The 16,123-nt window shown below is 43.0% G+C and overlaps 1 long non-coding RNA gene across 1 annotated transcript; it reads left to right on the top strand.

Annotated features, from left to right (window-relative positions):
• The first annotated feature begins 925 nt into the window (after nt 1-925).
• Nucleotides 926-15,580, top strand: LOC115850279 (uncharacterized). The gene is made up of 5 exons (XR_004038328.2): nt 926-989; nt 6,171-6,214; nt 6,955-8,223; nt 14,309-14,624; nt 15,498-15,580. It is a non-coding gene; the product is annotated as an uncharacterized lncRNA (long non-coding RNA).
• The last annotated feature ends 543 nt before the right edge of the window (nt 15,581-16,123 follow it).

Consider the following 16,123-nt stretch of genomic DNA (forward strand, 5'->3'; position numbering starts at 1 on the left):
TCCAACAGGGACCCCAGGAACAGCTGTTCCCTGCGCTATATCCACCCCTGCCAGCCAGCGAGTACCTGAAGGCCTTGGTGGCCGTGGGGCAGATTTGCCAGGACTATGACAGGTATGAGACTGCCCATCTCTGTGGGTTCCCGTGGCCCCTGGCTGGCTCTGGGCAGAAGAATGGAAATTAAGTCATGCTGAGGCTCATGAGGGGACAGAATAAAGCCTGGCCCCAAATGTGTTATTTTCTCCGTACCTAGAGAAACTGAGTTCATGCCAAGCTCACACTGGGCACCAAAAAATCCTTTCTCAGCTTTCTTCTCTTACTTGGCTGGCAGGACCACAGGATAGCGATTTTGGTTTCAGTGTGTACCTTGCTACGCAAAGCTTGGTCCGTGGACTGGCAACATAACATCACCTAGGAACTTAGAACATCCAGCCCCACTTGAGCACCTGAATCCGCATCTGCATTGTAACAAGATTCCCAGATGATTTGTGTGAACTTTGGAGTTTGAGAAGCACCAGTTTATTAGGTACTTTCTAGCTGATCCTCACACTAACCCTTCTGTAGTGGGTGTTGTTTAAGAGAAGAGGAAAACTGTGCAGGGAGCTGAAGTGGTCTGTGCCCTGTCCCACAGCCAGGGGCAGGATTTAAACCCAGAGCCAGCTCACTGCACAGCGTAAGCTCGTAATCATGGAGTTTCGCTGACCTCACAAGCTATTGGTAACTTCCGCAGAGGGTCTGTGTCTGCCCGTGTGCACGTGAGTGTGTGCCCACGCCAGTGTGTGTGTGTGTAGAAGACACGATTTTGAGATCAGATCAGTATTTATTTTTACTGGGTGGTAAATATTGGCCTTTCCCACCATGAAAATTTCCTGTAATAAATGATTTACATAAATCACCTTAAACTGAATTTATTCTGCCTTTCCAGTATTTCCAGATTGAGGTGAAGTTGTTGACATGTTTGATCAAGAAGGCTCTTTGAGGAAGAACTAGTGTAAGTATATATATGGGTAAATCTCAGTCGACTGCCCGGTGTGATAGTAAAACAGGGCTAGTTAGTCATGAGCAGCAACTGACTGGCCTGTTAAACCAGGAAAATAAGAAAGTGACCCTATCCTCCAGTTTCAGATTTCGTGGAATGACCTGATTTCCGTTCTTCCTAGTCTCACAACTGGTAATAACTGTATTAAAAACCTGATGCCCAGGCACCATAGCAAGTGACACAACCTAGTGACCAGAAGGTACAGGGAAACCAACAGGACAGGTAACACAGTTTCCGTCAGTGTCCTTCCCGCTGACGAGTCTCTGAATTCAGCTTGGTCATCGCCAGTAACTCAAATGCGTGTGAGGCCAGCTGGGGATGAATGAGCATGTCCAGTCAAACCAGACAGCTTTAAACACTAGGCCTCTGCCAACACTTCCCCTCTTACACATCTGGAATGAAGGGCAATAATGGCACTTTAAATTACCTTGTTGAAGTCATACTTACACTTAACCTTGAGATATTGTCTGTGAAGACAACTTGAATCTCAGCTCTGATTTCTTCAGGCCTCGATTCAGGGAGGATTCTTAGAGAGGCTCATGTCATACAGAGATTTCTTACCAAGGAGGGAAAAGACAGACAGATTGCATCCCCACTGTCAGAAAGTCCTCCAAGTGTCCCCAAGAAGCCAACACAGTAATTCTCTCCCTTCTCTCTATCACACACAATTTATTGAGGGGACTCTCCTTTTCCTGGTGTATGTCCTTGGCGGCTTTGTCATAAACTGACCACATATATGTGGATTTCTTTCCCAGGCTCTATTCTGTTCCTGTGGCCCATGCCTCTTTTTGTGCTATTTCTAGACTGTTTGGTTACTGTAGCTTTGTGATATGGCTTCAAGTTAGTGAGTGAGTTTCCTCCAGCTGCTGTTCTCCTTTCTCAGGGTCCCCTTGGCTGTTCAGGGTCCTTTGTAGTTCCATACAAATGTCAGGATTGTTCAGCTCCTGTGAAAAATTCCATTGGAAATTTGGTAGGATGTGCATTAAATGTGTATGCTGTTTTGGGCAGAATGAACATTTTAGCACTACTAAGTCTTTCCATCCATAAGCACAGGATATCTTTCCATTTCTTTGCATCTTCAGTTTCTTCATTGATGTCGTAAGGTTTTCAGTGTGCAGCTGTTTCACATCTTGGGTTAAATTCATTCCTAGGTATTTGGTTCTTTTGATGTTATTGGAAATGGGACTGTTTTCTTAATTTCTGTCTCTGATGGTTCATTATTAGTGTATAGAAACACAGGTGTTTTTAGTGTATTGATTTTGTATCCTGCAGCTTTACTGAGTTCATTTATTGGTTCTGACAGTGTTTTGGTGATTTAATACGGGAAACTGGAATTAGAAATCCCACTGTTTCTACCACATCCAGCTCATCCACAACATCCAAGATAGGGTGGCTACTATTATAATCTTCCCACACTGCCCCTTGAAAACATGTGAAATTTTACAATGGCAAATTACATCATCACTTTGGGTGAGCAGGATCTGGGTAGGGTTGGCCGCTATACAAAGATCATTGTCTTCTCTACATTTCTTTTTCTTTTTTTTTTTTTTTTTGTGGTACGCAGGCCTCTCACTGCTGTGGCCTTTCCCCTTGCGGAGCACAGGCTCCGGACACGCAGGCTCAGCGGCCATGGCTCATGGGCCCAGCCGCTCCGCGGCATGTGGGATCTTCCCGGACCGGGGCACGAACCCTTGTCCCCTGCATCGGCAGGCGGGCTGTCAACGACTGCGCCACCAGAGAAGCCCTGTCTTCTCTACATTTCTGTCCTTTTATTGACACAGTTGCTTTGAAAAGTAATTTATTTTACAGTAATTTCAAATGTATAGAAAATTTTCCATAGCAGTACAGAGTACTCACATTTGCCACTTCACACAAAACACTTCAGTATGTTTTACCCAAAACATGGATACACTCCCAGGGAACAAGCACTTTTAACCACCAAATGAGGAGGATTATAATTTCTTATAATAATCTGGTCCATAGGTCCACTTCACCTTTCACCACCTGCCCCAACTCTATGGAAATATCTTTTTTCATTGTGACTTTTTTCATTCATTTCATTTTCACAATGAAAATATCTTTTTTCATTGTGAAACCTTGACTGTGACTTTCCCTTATGTTCAAAACCTTGATGGATTTAAAGCACAGGATGAGTATGTTATCTGTGTGGCCTTTTCTGTATGGCTTCTTTCACTTAGGGTGTTGTCAGCATTCCTCCATATGGTAGCATGTATCAGTACTTCATTTTTTCCACTGCGAATAAAAACACATAACATTTACCATTTAAGCCATTTGGTGTGTACAGTTCTGTGGCACTCACTACATCTACATCATTATAAAAATATCCTCACCACTCATCTCCTGAACTTTTTCATTTTCCCCAAGTGAAACTGTATCCATTGAACACTGACTCCTCTCAGCTCCTGCAACCACATTCCTTCTGTCTTTGAATTTGACTCCCCCAGATACCTTATGTAAGTGGAACCATAGAATTTGTTCTTCCGTGACTGACTTATTTCATTCAGTATAGTAAGTTCAAGGTTCATCCACATTGTAGCATGTGTCAGAATTTCCTTAGTTTTCAAGGCTAAATAATATTCCTTTGTGTATATACCACATTCTGTTTATCCATTTATCCATCAATGGACACCTGGGTTGCTTCCACCTTTTCTTATTGTGAACGATGCTGCTATGAATATGAGTGTACAAATACCTGTTCCAGTCCCTGCTTTCAAATATTTTGAGTAAATGCCCCAAAGTGAAATTGATGGATCATATGTTAACCTAGAGTGTAACTTTTTAAGGAGCTTTTATTTTCACAGTGGCTGCACCATTTTACTCTATTCATTTATATGGCAGAATAATATGGTAGTTCATGGATGTACCACATTTTGTTTATTCACCTGTTGATGGACATTTTAATTGTTTCTACCTTTTGGCTATATGAACAGTGCTGCTATGAATATTTGTGTACAAGTTTTTGTTTGAACACCTGTTTTCAATTCTTTGGTGTCTGTATAGGAGTGGAGTTGTTGAACCCTAATTAGGTTGGCCAAAAAGTTTATTCGACTTTTTCTGTAAGATGGCTCTAGTAGCCCTTAGTTGTCTTTAACTTCATTCAAAACAATTTTGTGAGATTCTATGTGATGGCTGTCATATCAGCATGCATTTAGCAAAAGACTTATCAAAGTTGCTGAATTTTTGTTTAGCCATTTTAGTATTGAAGATGGAAAAAGGCGACATTTTTGGCATATTATGCTTTATTATTTCAAGAAAGGTAAAAATGCAACCGAAATGCAAAAAAAGGTTTGTGCAGTGTATGGATTTGTGCTGTGACTAATTGAACGTGTCAGAAGTGGTTTGCGAAGTTTCATGCTAAAGATTTCTCGCTGGACGATGCTCCGTGGTTGGTAGACCAGCTGAAGTTGATAGCAATCAAATGGAGAAATTAATTGAGAACAATCAACATTATACCACGTGGGAGACATTATACCACGTGGGAGATAGCCAACATACTCAAAATATCCAAATCAAGCACTGAAAATCATTTGCACCAGCTTGATTTTATTAATTGCTTTGATGTTTGAGTTCCACATAAGTTAAGTGAATTTCTGCATGCGATTCTCTACTTAAATGCAATGAAAATGTTCCATTTTGAAAACAAATGGTGACAGGTGATGAAAAGTGGATACTGTACAATAATGTGGAACGGAAGAGATCGTGGGGCAAGCGAAATGAACCACCACCAACCACACCAAAGGCCGGTCTTCATCCAAAGAAGGTGATGTTGTGTATATGGTGGGATTGGAAGGGAGTCCTCGATTATGAGCTCCTTCCGGAAAACGAAATGATTAATTCCAACAGGTACTGCTCCCAGTTAGACCAACTGAAAGCAGCACTGGACGAAAAGCGTCTGGAATTAGTCAATAGAAAACGCATAATCTTCCATCAGGATAATGCAAGACCGCATGTTTCTTTGGTGACCAGGCAAAAACTGTGACAGCTTGGCTGGGAAGCTCTGATTCATCCACCGTATTCACCAGACATTGCACCTTCGGATTTCCATTTATTTTGGTCTTTACAAAATTCTCTTAATGGAAAAAATTTCAATTCCCTGGAAAAGGCACCTGGAACGGTTCTTTGCTCAAAAAGATAAAAAGTTTTGGGAAGACAGAATTATGAGTTTGCCTGAAAAAGGGCAGAAGCTAGTGAAACAAAAGGGTGAATACGTTGTTCAATAGAGTTCTTGGTGAAAATGAAAAATGTGTCTTTTATTTTTACTTAAAAACTGAAGGCACTTTTTGGCCAACCCAGTACATTTATCTTTTTGAAGAAAGGTCAAAGTATTGTTCTCGTAGGCTGCACCATTTTACATTTCCACAATGTTTAAAAGTTCCATTTGCTCTACATTGTTGCCAGTATTCATTATTTTTAATTTTTCTTGACTATAACAACTGTGTGTTTGAAGGGGTATTGCATTACGGTATGAATTTGCATTTCCATCATGACTACTGATGTTTGACATCTTTTCATGTCCTTGTTGACCATTTGCATGTCTTGTCTGGAGAGAGTCTGATCAAGTCCTTTGTGCATTTTAAAAATTGAGTTCTTTGTGTTTCTGTTGATGAGTTTCTTGATACGTTCTGGATAACAGACTCTTATTAGATATATCATGTGCAAATATTTTCTTCCATTCTGTGGACTGTCTAACTTTCTGGATAGCAGTTTTGATGTGATAAAATTATTAACTTTGAGGAAATCCAGTGTATCTATATTTTATTCATTGCTTAAGCTTTGATGTCAGATCGAAGAAACCACTGCTAAATGCAAGGTCATGAGGATTTATTCCCTTGGTTTATTTTAGAGATTATAGAGTCATCCCTTGGCATCCACTTTGCTAAGGTTAAGGTCTGTGCTTAGAGTCAGTGTCAGGGTTTAGGGTGATGGTTAAAGGGTCAGGGTCAGGGATTAGAGTTGAGGTGTCAGGATCGAGGGTCTAGGATCCAAGGTTAGGATTGTTAGGTTTAGGGTAATAGGGTAAAGGGTTAGGATGTTAGGATTAGGGTGAGGGTTAGAGTTAGGTTAAAGGATAACCTGTTCTCACCGTTCTTGTCTCTCTCCATCTCTCTGAAGCCTCCAGGATGGACAGGATTCTCCCAAGGTCACACATGAGTCAGGTAAGTGAGCTGTATCATTGTTTGTCTTCCCCCCAGTCCTGGGCTCTTGGGAGATGAATGAAATGTCTGTACTGTCTCTGTTTCAAATCGACCTCAACCTCAGTCAGGGGCTGTGGAGGCCGTCAGAAGTCATGTAGGGTTTCTCTCTTTCCTCCCTCCTGCCTGAAAGGGGTGGTGCCAGCCCCACTCTGCCTGGGCAGTCCCAGGTTCCAGCACAGCCCTGACGCGAGGGAACTCTGAAGACGTGCCGATTTACGCAGGACTGGGTAGTGACAGGCTGACCCTCAGGTGCTGCCTTCTTGAGGGCAGCTGGGTCCCTTCTGGGACTTCATGAATCCTCTGTCCCATCTGAGCGGGCATCAGTAGAAAATCAAGTCTCAGACAGGATAACCCTCGACCTCTGACCATCCAAGCAGGCATCTGTGGTTCTCCAGCTCAGCCCAGCCTGGGCCCTGTCAAGCCCTCTGGCCAGTTACTGAGCTGAACCTGCCACTGGGCAATTAAACAACAACCTGGGCAGCATAGACAGCCCCTTGGCATGTTTATGTTCCCAACATCCATGTGGTTGAGAAAAGGGTCCTCTCCCTCACAGCCTCTTAGCCTGCCGAGAGAGGTAATAACCCTCCAAATGTTGAATGTGGCCCTGGCCACAAAAACCATACAACAGACAACAGACGGTGGCCCTGCAGTCCTTTGGCCTTCCAGTTGTTACAAACTTTTTTTTTTTTTTTTTTTTGCAGTACACGAGCCTCTCACTGTTGTGGCCTCTCCCCTTGCAGAGCACAGGCTCCGGACGTGCAGGCTCAGTGGCCATGGCTCACGGGCCCAGCCGCTCCGCGGCGTGTGGGATCCTCCCGGACCTGGGCACGAACCCATGTCCCCTGCATCGGCAGGTGGACCCTCAACCACTGTGCCACCAGGGAAGCTCTGTTACAAACTTTTGACATTCATACTGTTTAAGAATCAAAGCTATGGGAGCAGCTGGGCCTCCCAAGAGGCAGTTTCACAGGGACTGCGTGTTACTAGAGAGTCATATACACCCATGCGGCCTTTGGAAAGCCTGCAGATTATGAATTCCATGGTATTGAATAATCCTTGAGCCTCCCAGTACTTCACTGAGCAATAATTTCTTTACCACCCTAGCATTTGGTACCTGCTCTTTTAAAGGCAGGAGAAGAGACTGGAAAAATGAGCAATATTGTTCTTCGGGGACGGGTGATTAATGTGGCCAGCGGGCAGGCATATGCATCCTGCGCAACCACCTCCCGGGAACAAGAACGAGGTCCGTGTGCCTTCTGAGAGCACCTGGGCTATTCTGGGACAGTCTCTATGATGCAAGGGCCCGGTGACCAAGGCAGGATCCTTGTGTTTACCATCATCAGCAGCCTTGCTTTTCAGCAAATGGAAGAACTTTTTGCTGTCATGGGAGGATAGCGGAAGCAGTGGATGGGTGGCTACAGCTCCTGACCCTAAGTGAATCCCTTCCTACTTTGTGCTTCTGATTCTGTGCCATGCAGTGGACTGTCAGTGATACGGAATCTGCCGCTTTTGCCGAGCCAGCATCTGTCCTCATGACCAGCTGCAGCACCTCAGCTTTCCTTTTGGAACTACATCTCAGCTGCTTCCAGTCCAAACAGTTCCAGGGGGCTGACCTTATATTCCACCCACCTAGAAGATGGCTGTATGATCCACATCTAGCCAATCCCATTTTTCATCCTCTGCTTGCTGTGATCGGTTCAAGGGTGAGAATGTGACCCAAGCCAGGCCAAAGGCATTCAAAGTCATGAGTTTTCATGGAACCCTAGGGAAGGAGAAACCCTTCCTGGTAGAATGGATGTTGTGTGGGTGTCATCTTGGAGTTGCTGGTGGCTGTGGATGCAGTGAGAGAGACTGTGCCGGTGAATGGGACCACCCCAAGGCATTCAGCGGGACTGATTCAGCAGGACATACTACAAGAACGTGAGCCATTGGACCTGACACCTCCAAACCCACTCTTCAACTTGTCTCTTGTAAGTATTAATTTATTTCTATCATTTAAAATAATGTTAATTTATTTTACTTGAGTAAGTGTGTCTAGTGCCTTGTAATCCAGAAAGTCCTGACTCATCAGGATCAGTGATTCCTGAGACTCCTTCTGGCATGTGTCCTCGTTGGATAGGGCATGTCTGGGGAAGATGAAGACACTGGGTGGGGTCAGATCTAAGGGGAGCTGCCAAACAACTCTATCCCTGTTCTTCTATGTCCCAGGAGAGGAAAACCCCAGAACAACGAGAGAACTAGCAGGGAGAAAGGGTCATAGCATGGTTAATTGGTCTGCTTGTATTTTCCATATTTTACGGTTCATTTTGTTTGTATATTGTTAGGAAATCACTGTTTTATCCTAGGTTTATAGTTTGATGCAATAGCTTGTTGTATTTGACCTTTAATTTCACCTTTCATTCGTTTTCTACAGAATTGTCACAGTTAATGAACAAATATGGATACCTTACTACTAACTAAAATCCATATTTTATTCGGGTTCCCTTCGTTCTCCCTTTTTTCTGTCCTAGGATCCCATCCAAGGTCTCACATGGCATTGAGTCATCATGTCACTTTAGGATCTTTCTGGCTTGGACATTTTCTCACACTGTCCTTCTCTCAGTGACCTAGGCAGTGTTGAGGAGGACTAGTCAGCTACTTTGTAGACTCTTCTGCATTGGGATTTACTTGATGTTTTTCTTGCGATTAGAATGGGGTCATGGGTTTTAAGGAAGCATATCACAGAGGTAAAGTGCTTTCTCCTTACTTTATATCATAGGAACATACATCAAAGCAACACTGTTCATGTTAACTTTGCCCTCCTGGCTGAGGTAGTTTTTGTCATATTTTCCCCACTGTGAAGTTACTTTTTCCCCAAGTCCGTACTTTGCGTCTTCTTCAGGATGAAGTCACTATGCGGCACTCACACTTCAGGAGCGGGAGTTAGCCCCACCTCCTTAATGAGTGGCTGAATATCTACATCAGCTATTTGGAATACTTAAACGTAGGAGATTTCTATTCAGTGGTACTCAATAAAAAACAACAAAACACTATCTAATCATTTCTTTTTACCAGCGTGGACACCCCACCCAGAAAGTTATTTTAAGCTTTTGGTCATAATCCAGCAGTGCAGTATTTGGCTGCTCAATTCATTTCTGCTTCGGCTATTGAGAGCTCTTTCTATTTGCTCCTGCTTTCCTCTGACATAATTCCATCTTGTGGGTTTCTTTCTATCTTCGTACACATCTTTTTATGTGCTTGTTGACCATCTATGTTTCTTGTCTGGAGAAAGGTGTGTTCAAGTCCTTTTCCATTTTAAAATTTGGGTTGTCTTTTTGTGGATGATTTGTAAAAGTTCTTGATGTATTCTGAAGGAGACTCCTGTCAGATATATCATGTGCACATATTTTCTTCAGTTCTGTGGGCTGTGTTTTCACTTTCTGATAGCACCTTTTTTTTTTTCTTTTTTTGCGGTACGTGGGCCTCTCACTGTTGTGGCCTCTCCCGTTGCGGAGCAACAGGCTCCGGACGCGCAGGCTCAGCAGCCATGGCCCACGGGCGCAGCTGCTCCGCGGCATGTGGAACCCTCCCGGACCGGGGCACGAACCCGTGTCCCCTGCATCGGCAGGCGGACTCTCAACCACTGCGCCACCAGGGAAGCCCTGATAGCACCTTCTGATGCACAAAATTTTTTAAAGTTGAGGAAATGTAATCTGTCCATTATTACATGAGTATTGTAACCATCTGCCTTTGCTTATCTGTAACTTTCCACTCCAACGGTAAGAAACCTGGCTTCCAACATTTGTCATTCATTGAATTTATTGCTTGCTCCGTTCCAGCTTAGTACAGCTATAGTAGTTTCAGTATTGTTAGCCACTAACACCATGGAAAGAACTTAGAGTCCAGTATTTAGGTATGGCACAGTTTGCCTTTGTTCTACAGATTCCATTCTTTTCTGTAGCTAACTAGGTCAAGTACCTTTTGCCCAATAACAGTTGAGTTTTTTTCATACATTTCTAAATCAGATTATTTTTCACATTCTCTGTTCTACCCTATGACACTCCCATATCATAAATAACTATATTTGAATATGTTATTTACTTGTTGGGTCGTAAAAATCCATGGTTTTAGACTAATGCCACAGGAGGAGCTAAGCATTTCCCTCCTATCTTCTGGCTTAGGTGTCACACTTAGAAGAGTGTCTACCCCGAGATTCTGCATATATTTACTAAAAGGGCTTCGTTTTATACCTCTCATCTTTAATCCATCTGGATTTCCCTTTCAAATAACAAAAATGCTATTTCAAATGTTAAAAAAATAAAAATTCACCAGTCCCCTCTTAAAATATGTGGGCAGACACAAAAAGTCACCTTTTGTATAGTTTCATTTATAGGAAACATCTAGAATAGGTAAAGAAACAGGTAAAGGAAGAGGATTAGGGGTTGTGAGAGGCTGGGGGAGGGAGGAATGGGGAGTGCGTGCTTTGGATACAGGGTGTTATTTGGGGGGAATTAAATAGTTTGAAACTATTCAGTGGTGATATTTACACAGCGTTGTGAATACTTAATTTCACAATTTAAAATAGAAAAAGTTTAAATTTTATTATTTCACACGTAAAACATAAAGGACGGGATGCCATAAATGTGGGGAAAAAAATAAAATTACAAACCACACAAACGCAAACAACTACAGGGGAAGGAAAGTAAATTTTGGGTGGGGGAGTGGGTTGATGGTGTAGATCGGGAGTTGACAGCAGTGGTGGTTGCAGAGCCAGCTCTGCCTGGGTGTGTGGTGGTTTCTGAAATGGCTTTAGGTCTCCTGCAAGAGCTGGTGCATGCTCTCCCTGCAGGGGGGTGAATTTTGACCTGGCTCTGGGTCTCTGGCTGGAGCTGTGAGAGAAGAAAAGATTACCCACATGCCTGCCTTTCCATGTCCTTTTCCAAGGACAGAAATCTTCCCAGAGCCTTCCAGAGAAGGCCCAGCCCAGGAACTTCTCAGACTGCAGTCCACCAGATGGGTGGTTTGGGGCCAGTCTTTGCTCCTGGCCCAACACCAGCCTCTGGGTACTCCTCCCTGTGTGGCCCAGAACTCACCCCTCCCACACACTCACATGCACCCACCCCCGGCCTTCCCACCTTTGGTCTCTGCCTTGGTGGGCTCCAGGTCCTCCAGCTGACTCAGGGGAAGGTTGACATAGTGTTCCAGGTCAGAGCTGGATGTGCTGAGCTGCACATAAGCCCAGGAAGGGACCCTGGAGAATGGCTTGGGTGGTATGCGGGCAGGAGGCCTTTCCCATTCATCTCTGGGCCCTGGTTCTAGAGAACCCTCCATGGACACACTCACCAGGATGCTGCGTTGGCCCTCGTTGGCAGTGTGGTGCAGTGGCCCCTCACTTGGGGAGATGGATTAAGTGTCGCCATCAACAAGCTCCTCGTGGCTCTGTGGGGTGGGGCTCTGCAATGACAGTGACCAGCAGCCAGCCTGGCCCGGATGTATCAGAGCCCTGCCAGGCCTTTATCTTATCGCTGCTTCTCCTGCCTGCTAGACCTTCGGCTTCCAGATCAGGCACAGACCCGTGTCTGCTCAGATATCCACCTGGGAGGAAAGAGATGCCTCTAGAGGGCTTGGGATAAACCTCGGGCAAAAGGGCGCTGCCCCAGCTCTCCACATCCCACCCAGCCAGCTTTGACCTGGAGTGTGGATATGACCAGCTCACCAGGCTTCTGACCTGCTCTTGCTTGAAGTAGACCCACTCCACATAAACCCCCGACGTCCACACATACAAGGAGGGGACATAGGGTTACCTGGGTGGAATCAGAGTGGTGGCCTGGTATAATTAATTCCTGCATCATATGGTAGTGCTACTTTTAATTTTTTGAGGAACCTCCATACTGTTTTCCATAGTGGCTATACCAATGAACATTCCCAACAAAATGCATGAGGGTAAAAAAAAAAAAAAAAAAAAAAAAAATGCATGAGTGTTTCCTTTTCTCCACATCTTTGCCAGTACTTGTTATTTGTTGTCTTTTGGTTGATAGCCATTCTTTCAGGTGTGAGGTAATAACCTCATTGTGGTTTGGGTGTGCATTTCCATGATGATAAGTGATATTGTTTATCCTTTCATGTGTCTGTTGCCCATCTGTATATATTCTTTGGGAAAATGCTTGATCTTCTGCCAATTTTTTAATTGGTTTTTGTTTTTTGGAGGTTGAATTGTGTGAGTTTTTGGTCTATTTTGGATATGAACCCCTTACCAGATATATTGTTTGCAAATATTTTCTCACATTCAGTAAGCTGCCTTTTCATTTTGTGGATGGTTTCCTTTGCCATTGAAAAGCTTTTCAGTTGGATGGAGTCCCATTGGCTTCTTTTGCTTTTGTTTCCCTTGCTTAAGGAGACAGATCCCCAAAATATTGCTAAGACTGATGTCAAAGAGCATACTGCATATGTTTTCTTCTAGGAGTTTTATGGCTTCAGGTCTTACATTGAAGTATTTGATTCATTTTAAGGTTTTTATAGATGTATGAGTAAGGATTCCAGTTTGATTCTCGTGCATGTAGCTGTCCAGTTTTCCCAACACAGTTATCGAAGAGGCTATCTTTTCCCCATTGTATATTCTCACCTCCTCTGTCATAGATGAACTGACCATAATGTGTGGGTTTATTTCTGTGCTCTTAGTTCTGTTCCATGGATCTATGTGTTTCTTTGGTGCCAATACCATATTGTTCTGATGATTCTAGGTTTGTAGTATAGTTTGAAATCAGGGAGTGTAACATATCCAGATTTGTGCTTCTCTTAAGATTGTATTGACTTTTCAGGTTCTTTTGTGTTTCCATACACATTTTAGAATTCTTTGTTTTAGTTCTCCAAATAATCCCATTGGTATTTTGATAGGATAGGAATGGTATTGAATCTCTAGATTGCCGTGAGGTGTGGAATCATTTTAACGATAAGAATTGTTCAAATCCATTAGCACAGCATATTTTCCCATTTGTTTGTGTGGTCTTCAATTTCTTTCATCAAGGTCTTCCAGTTTTCTGAGTACAGGTCTTTTACTACCTGGTTTAGATGTAACCCTTAGGTATTTTATTTTTGTTAATGTTATTGTCAGTGGAGTTGTTTTCTTAATTTCTCATTCTGATAGTTTGTTGTGAGTGTATAGAAATGCAGCCGATTTCTGTAGATTAATTTTCTATCCTGCAACTTAACTGAATTTTCCAATGGGTCCTATCTGTTTTGGGGTGTCTTCTTCAGGCTGTTCTATAGAGTACCATGTCATCTACAAACAGTGACAGTTTTACTTTTTCCTCTGCCATTAGATTCCTTTTATTTCTTTTTCTCATCTAATTAGTATGGCTAGGACTTCCTAGACCTTGGAACGAAAGTGGCGAGAGTGTTCAGGGTTAGAGTTAGGTTTAAGCATAACTGGCCCTCTTTCCCTTCCTCCCTCTCCATCTCTCTGAGGCCTCCAGGAAGGACAGGACTAGTCTAGGGTCACACATGACTTAGGGACTTGAGCTGGAGCATTGTTTCTCTGCCCCTGGTCATGGGCCTGGTTTTGTGTACTATCTGTGTAATTCTTTGATCAGGTGTTTATTCAGAGCTTTCCCTATTTTTAATGGGGTTTGTGTTAGAGTTCTTTGTATATTTTGAAACAAATCCTTTGTTAGATATGTGTTTACAAATATTTTTCTCAGTCTGTGGCTTGTCTTCTGATTTTCTGAATAAGGCCTTTCACAGAGTAGAAATCTTTAATTTTACAAAGTCCATGATATTCCTTCTTTTGCTTTGTGGATTGGCTTTTTGTGTTTTTTGTTGAAACTTGGAGCTCATGATCTACATGACCAAACCCAAGCTCCTGTCAATTTTCTTCTGTGTTTTCTTCTATAATTTTGAATAGTTTTGTATTTAAAATTTTTCTATGAATAATTTTGAGTGAATTTTGTGTAAGTTTGCATCTACATTCATTTCATTCCATGCGGTTTCCAATTAATTGTTCCTTAACTATTTTTAAGAAAGTTGTGGAGTGCTATCTCTATTTCAGTTTGAATTTCCACAGTTTAATGGATTCAGCAGTTCTGCCTGCAGGGAGCGCTGTCACCAGTGAACTGTGAGTGAGGCGCGGCCTGCAGTTCCGGGACTGTCCACAGGGGGGCCAAGCCCACCTCGCTGACCCACGGCGCATGCGCATTCCACCTGGGACTTGGCTCTGCGCGCCTGAAAGGAATTCTGTTGCCTCAGGCACCCGCTTGGGCCTGGGATGCCTCGCTGACAGCGTCTCTGCCAACAGGAGCTCAGTCTCCTTAGGGCTCGCTGGGGTTCAGCTTCAGAACAACACAGGACTGCGTCCATGCAGACTGGAGCTGAGTTTCCTTACGACCGGGAGGAAAAGGTGAGAAAACAGTGAGGAAAAGTGGGGAGAATTTCCTGTGTGCGACTGACTGCTGAGAGGCGGTCCATCTTCATACAACCCAGGAAGGGCTTCATGTTGAAAACTGGGTTTTCGTCAGTTTTGTGGGCAGTGTAATCGGCATGACTTATGTGGTTTCCATTTTTCCCAGCACTGCTTATTGTGGGGACTGTTCTTCCCCTTGGTGTGTCCTTGGCCCGTTTGTCATAAATTAACTGACCCCATCCACGTGGGTTTAATTCTGGGCCCTCTGTTCTGTTCCTGTTGCCCACGCGCCTGTTTCTGTGCCACGTCCACACTTTTGGTGACTGTGGCTTCCTGCTGTAGCGTGAGGTCAAGGAGCGAGATGCCCGTTCTCCTTTCTGAGGATCGCTTTGGCTAATTGGGGTCCTTTGTGGTTCCATACAAATATTAGGATGATTTGCTCTGTTTCTGTAAAAAGTACCATTGAAATTTGGTAGGGATTGCATTCACTATGTACATTGCTTTGGGTAGAATGGAAATCTTAACAACGTTAATTCTTCCATTCCATGAGAACAGGATATCTTTCCCTTTATTTGTGTTCTTTTTCAGTTTCTTCATCAGTGTCTTAAAAGTTTTCCATGTGCAGGTCTTTCACGTCCTTGGTTAAATTTATTCATAAATTTAAATGAATACCATTTCATTCTTTTTGATGGAACTGTAAATAGGGGTTTTTTTTCTCTTTCTGATGGTTCATTGTTAGTGTTTAGAAATGCAACTGATTTTTGTGTATTGATTTTGATACTTTACTGAATGCATTATTTCTAGTAATTTGTTGGTGGAATGATGTGTAAAATTGGAATTCAAAAACCCAACTCTTTCTACCACATCCAGGTCATCCACAACACGGAAGAAAGTGGCTCCTAATATAATCTTCTCACAGTGCCTCTAAATTACGTGTGGACTTTGGGTGAACTGGATCTGGGTAAGGCTGGCCTCTATATGAAGTTTGATGTTTTCTCTGCTTTTCCGGCATGGTATTGACATGGTGTTTTGAAAAGTAATTTACTTTCCAGTAATTTTGAACGTACAGACAACTCTACATACATAAAAACAAGTCTTGTATCTTGATTAAATATATTCCTAAATATTAATGTTGACATTTAAAACGGAATTCTTTTCATAATTTTTTTCAGATTATTGCTAGTGTATACATATAAGATAGATTTTCATGAATTGGTACATATCCTTTTTTTTTTTCATTTTAACATCTTTATTGGAGTATAATTGCTTTACAGTGGTATGTTAGTTTCACCTTCACAACAAAATGAATCAATTATATATATACATATGTTCCCATATCTCTTCCCACTTGCGTCTCCCTCCCTCCCACCCTCCCTATCCCACCCCTCCAGGCGGTCACAAAGTACTGAGCTGATCTCCCTGTGCTATGCGGCTGCTTCCCACTAGCTTTCTACCTTACGTTTGGTAGTGTATATATGTCCATGCCTCTCTCTTGC

This window comes from Globicephala melas, chromosome 16 (assembly GCF_963455315.2).
Source record: "Globicephala melas chromosome 16, mGloMel1.2, whole genome shotgun sequence".
NCBI lineage: Eukaryota > Metazoa > Chordata > Mammalia > Artiodactyla > Delphinidae > Globicephala > Globicephala melas.